The sequence below is a fragment of the Gossypium hirsutum genome, chromosome A12 (assembly GCF_007990345.1).
Source record: "Gossypium hirsutum isolate 1008001.06 chromosome A12, Gossypium_hirsutum_v2.1, whole genome shotgun sequence".
In the NCBI taxonomy this organism is placed as follows: Eukaryota; Viridiplantae; Streptophyta; class Magnoliopsida; order Malvales; family Malvaceae; genus Gossypium; species Gossypium hirsutum.
Genome location: NC_053435.1, coordinates 29,363,112 through 29,369,346, shown reverse-complemented (window position 1 = coordinate 29,369,346; position 6,235 = coordinate 29,363,112).

Below are 6,235 nucleotides of genomic sequence, written 5' to 3'. Positions count from 1 at the left end.
TTAACCATATCAACCAATCAAACATCCATATCCAAGCATAGCAAAATCCGCACATAATGGTATTACTAAACTTAATATTAACATAATATTTAAACACTTTACCACATAATTCAATTACAAATACCGAAATACCAAAACCAAGCACATCAAACATATTAATCAAGAACATATAAAACCAAACTTAAGCATAATAATCAAGCCATTTTCACATGGCCTTATATACACATTCAAATTCAAACACATTAAGACTAGCTCATACATATATGCACTTTCAAAACCAACCAAAACAAATGCTAGCATGTACATGCCATAATTTCATAGTTTAATCTTTTAAAATACCACAAGGATGATTGATAGTGTGATGAAGTTCCTTGACGATTCTCGAGCTCGTAACCAGCTTTTAAAAATCTATAAAACAATAAACAAATACTCACACAGTAAGCTTAAATAGCTTAGTAAGTCATAAGCAAATAATAATGAAATGAACATTATTATTAAATCAACTAAACCAAATCAAATAATCTTTAATCAAATACACATTTTTCAAGCTTGAAATTCATATACCATATCATGAACCATATCTAATTATATTAGCTTGGCCAAATACATGTATGTTCATAAGCATATATAATTCTCACTTTCATATTGCATATTTCGTATGTTCATCTTAAGTATATACTTAGCTTATCTTTCAAATCATTTAACTTAGCACATACCTGACATTTTAGCTCGATTTCACATTCGATCTTAGCTCAATATTTCCCTTTGAACTATTCGAAATTGAATAGGATACTCAGATAATCACACAAATCGTATAATGCCAACGTCCCAGACGTGGTCTTACATGTAATCATATATCGATGCCACTATCCCAGGTAGGGTCTTACTCACACACATATATCGTAATCACATATCGATGCCAATGTATTAAACGTGGTCTTACTCGCACACATATAACGGAATCACATATCGATGCCAACGTATTAAACTTGGTCTTACTCGCACACATATATCGATGCCATGGTCTTACTCGCACATTACATATCGGAATCCTATGTCATGACATATGTATCCTAGATATTCCTAAGGTTTATACGGGGCTTTCAAATGTCGTAACTCGATCGAATCGAACTCGTAACATAGTTCCCAAGTATATACACATTCGGTTATCATAAATACAAGCTCATAAAATTTAAATTAGCATTTTACATTCACATACATCCAAAATTTACAGCATTTATTTGCTTATAAACTTACCTCGGACAACTATAATCGGAACGGGACGACTATTCGACAACTTTGGTTTTCCCCCGATCCGAATCCGATTTCTTTGGTTCTTGATCTAAAAATATTCAAATTAAACTCATTCAAACATATTTTCACTCAATTTAGTCCAAAAACACATAAATGGGCAAATTACCATCTTACCCTGACGTTTCACAGTTTTTTGCAATTTAGTCCAAATTGCACAAAACACAAAACATGCAAAATTTGCACACACCATGCTTAGGCTGAATACTACCCATGTTCATACAAGTCCATACATTTCATTTATTTTACATTTTAGTCCCTCAATTTATTATTTTACAAATTAGCCCTAATTACTCAAATTCATCAAAACTTCAAATACAAAACATGTTAATCTATCACATATCTTTTATTTTCCAACATCAAACAAAAAAAATCACAACCTTTCAAGAATGGAAAAATACAAAATCATCATCAAATTCAAAAATTGAGACATGGGTTTGATAGATAGCATAGCAGCGTTCTCAAAAACATAAAAATTATCAAAAATCGAACAAAAACTAACCTTGAATCAAGCTTCCAAATTGCCGAATGTTCAAAAGCTTTTAACCTCTTTTTCTTTCTTAAGATTCAGCCAAAAACATGAAGAAAATGCATGTCTTTTAATTTTGTTTTATTATATTACATATTATTTCATAATTTACTATAATAACCTTTATAAATTAATATAACAACTTAATATTGGTTGTCTACTTTCGTCCATCCTATTATCAATTGGCCTAATTTCATTTTAAGGCCTCCATATTAAAAGAAAAAAACAATTTAGCACTTACACATATTAGCTAGTCACTTTTACATTTTACGCGATTAAGTCCTTTTTATTAAATCGGCATTCAAACGATAAAATTAAAACACAAAAATTTCACACATATAAATTTACACATAATAAACACAGAAAATAATTTTAAAATATTTTTCTGACTCAAATTCATGGTCCCAAAACCACCATTCTGAAATAGGGTCTAAATCAGGCTGTTACAATACCTTTGTCAACACCCGTACAAAACATGAACTGAGATTAGAAAAGAATGGTACATTGAGTATGTTGATATATGAATGTTGGATAAGATTTTCATATATAGTTGGTATGAATCTGAAAAGTATAAAATATCTGATACGAAATATGGAGTCAAAGATATGATTATATGAGCATGTTCGGTGATGTGATCCGACTCGGGTAGTTGAGTTGAATTCACGTAGTTGCCCGATTGTAGACGAGAAGGGTCATTCGTGCCTCGATCTCGGAAATAGAATTGAAAGAATATGGTTGAATTAGCGGAAGGTTTTCAAAAGATAAGCAAAAGGGTAGTGATAGGTTCGGCTAAGGAAACAAGAAAGGATGTTGAAGGGATGGTTCGGTTTTGAAACAATAAGAAAGAGATAATGTAAGGTGGGGATGGAATAGTGAACTTAATGTCAGGAATGATCAACACTAAAAAGTGTCACCCCAGTTCCTATATTGTTAAGGTGAAAGGATGAATAGAAGGATAGGTGAACGCCACACCAAGATTGGTGATAAGTTCAAACAAGGTCGATTGACGCCACTAGCACAAACTAGATAAGTCTTTCGACACTTGTACGAGATATGAGAGGAAGCAACTTCACAAGAACAATGTTCATTAACAAATTGGCAAAAGTCTCTTTACAATGAAATGAACAAACTATTTATAGACTATCATGTAGTAGCCAAATGGATAAATTAGCTAGCTTAAAGGCTAAGAAAATTCGGCCATGAACTAACTAGAATGTTCTAGAATGAAATCATTAATTAGCTAGTCTTGATTCGGCTGATGGGAGTGTATTGGACAGCTTCATGTATGAGCTTAAACACCTTGAATGAATGTGAGCCTTTGGAAGCTCATTGGGCTGTCTAGGTTTGGCCATGGGATGCATGTAGCTTCCAAGAGGAGTCTCTTGGCCAAATAGGTGCTTAGAAACTCCAAAAGTCCTCCCGCATACATTCGGCTGTTCATGGAACTTGGAAGGGAGCTTGAATTTGGCCATACATGAACTTGCATTAATTGTCCTCCATTCATGCATTTATGCCGTCCAAAGGAGATGTATTCTTCAATATCCATTGCATGCATTTAATCTTCCATGTACATGAATATAAGTCCTCCAAGCATTGAACCGAACCATGCATGAACCTTCTCATTCAATGAACAAACCCGTTCATGCACCTAGTCATTAATGAACCTTCACATTTGGCTGAACCTATAAACAAATAAAAAAAACATAATTAAATAGAATATAACTATTCATATAATCATGATTTAAATAGCAACTAGACAACTTAAATGAAACTAATTAAATTTAGACATATTAATTAAAAGTCAACTTGCATAGTAAATTCAGCTAGCTCAAATAATCAAAAACACTTAGTGAGCTGATTGAGCTAGGGAATTCGGCATGAGCTGTGGCAATTTAAATACAAATCAAATTTAAAACTTGGTTTATTGAAATGAAAAAGAAATGAGCTAAAACGAGCTAAAATCAAGCTCAAACGAACTGAAAAGAGCTCAAGTGAGCTGATTGGAGCCGAACGGAGCTTGGGAAGCTGGAGAGGAGCTGAAATCGGATTGCAAAAGAGTGAAATGAGTCTTCAAGGAGTTATCCTTAGCTCTTCCAACGTCATGGACCTTGATATCATCCCAAATACGCATCACCAAGGCTGATAAAGCGTCTTGAAATTGCTTGGTTCGAGCTTGAGTCATGGGGCCTTTTGGAAGCTCGATTAGCTCTTGATTTGCATTCGAGGATGCCCCGGGCGTGCTTACATCATCCGAAATGTGTAAAATGAGATGTATGCTAAGTTTAGTGCTAATGCATGAAAGGTCTACTAGTGAGTCTGTGTCTGTCTCCACGGAGTCGTCTAAACTGGTCAGTTAGGACTTTAATTAGGATCTTTGGAAGGAAAAGTCCATGGCACCATATCGTGTAAGACCATAATTGGTAGGTTATGACATAATATAGGTGATTTAAAGGAAGGTTATTACCTAATGGGGGTTTTTTGCGTGACCTAGGACGATGATGAGAAAACCTCAAGAAACGTGAGTCTAGGTGAATCCCTATCGTGAACACACTAGAAAACAAAACCATTGTGGTAAATCTAAAATGGAAGCCCTTGTGGCATATTTGAACTGGAAGCCTTTGTTGTGTATCTATGTAACATCCCTCACCCGTATTCAACGTCGGGATTAGGTTACTGTAACACCCCTAACCCGTATCCGTCGCCGAAACAAGGTTTCGGAGCATTACTCGGATTTATATATCATTTAGCAAAAATTTCAATTAAATACTTACCGATTCAATGCATCATATAAATAAATATGTTATCTTTCAATCAATAGCTTGGCACTTGTCTTAGCATCAATCAACATTCTTAGTATACTTACGCATATTTTATATAAATTCAACATTGATATACTTATTTTCTCAACACGTCACACTTGAGTTTAATAATTGTCTCCACCTAAATAATTTCCTTGTATCAATAAATCAAAAATAATCATATATGTGCATGTCATGAAATATATCATTCTCTTACCATTTAAAATCATTTATTTCATTATATTAAAATTTCATGTACCATAATTTCCATATATTTCACATATATTTATTCCGATAATAATTCATATCAAACTTAACATAAATCAAATTCTATATGCACATACTTTCCACACCATGTGTCTATATAACATGTACAAATCATTATATACATACTTCAAGCATATATGGTAATAATTCATTTCGTATTCATATTGTTTCATATTATACGAATGTACTAATATTTCACATTCAACCCAATATAACATACAATTTAACATATTTTCATGCTCAATTATGATACACAAATTTACCTGACAAAATTGCAAAAATATCTAGATTTAGGGGCATTTTTGTAATTTTTCATTTTCCCCGATTTTTATCCGATCTTGATCTAAATTGATAATTCCATTCAATTTATTAATTTAGACAATAAGTCAATTCATTTCCTTCAAATTAGTCATTTTTTATATCCTTACAAAATTGCCTCTAAAATTTTACTTTTATTCAATTTAGTCTCTGAGCCTAAAACATACAAATTAGCCATGCTAGCTGAATATTCATACATATTCTCTTCCTCCTCCTCTCCATTCCTCCTCCTTAATTTATATAACATTCTACAAGTAACATTATCAATACTTTCACTATTCACTTATATGTATATTCAAAACTGTCCATTTGCGTCATAGTCACTAAATTATTTATATCTTGAGCTATAGACCTCAAAATTAAGATAAGGTAATTTCCCTAAAACTATACTTATATATATTCTTACCATAAAATTTTTAGAATTTTTGGCTTAGCCAATAAGTACAGTTTATTCTTTAAAGTCACTTCTATTCTGCTGTCTGACAGTTCTGACCCTTCTTTACTAAAAATTAATTATCTCCTCATACAGGATTCAAATGATGTTCTAGTTTGTTTTTCTTGAAAATAGACTCATTAGGATTCTAGACATATAAATTTAAGTCCCTAATTATTTTTATCCAATTTTTTATTATTTCCCAAAGTCAGAACAGGGAAACCAGAAATCATTCTGACCTTGTCTCACAAAATTATCCTATTTCATTATTTACAATTCCATTGCTTACACCGTTTCTTCTATAAGAAACTAGACTCAATAAGCTTTAATTTCATGTTTTATTCAACCTCTAATTAAAATTCCACAATTGTTGGTGATTTTTCAAAATTAGCTTACTGCTGCTATCCAAAACTGTTTTAGTACAAGATATTATTTACCATGTTTATAACACCCTTATTCCCTTTCTTTACAATATTTTTCATCACTTTCTCCTATTTCCCTTCACTAACTCATCAAGATCATAGAACCTTATATAAGAAGACTCTACTATAACATTATTTCCATGTTTTCTCAATAATA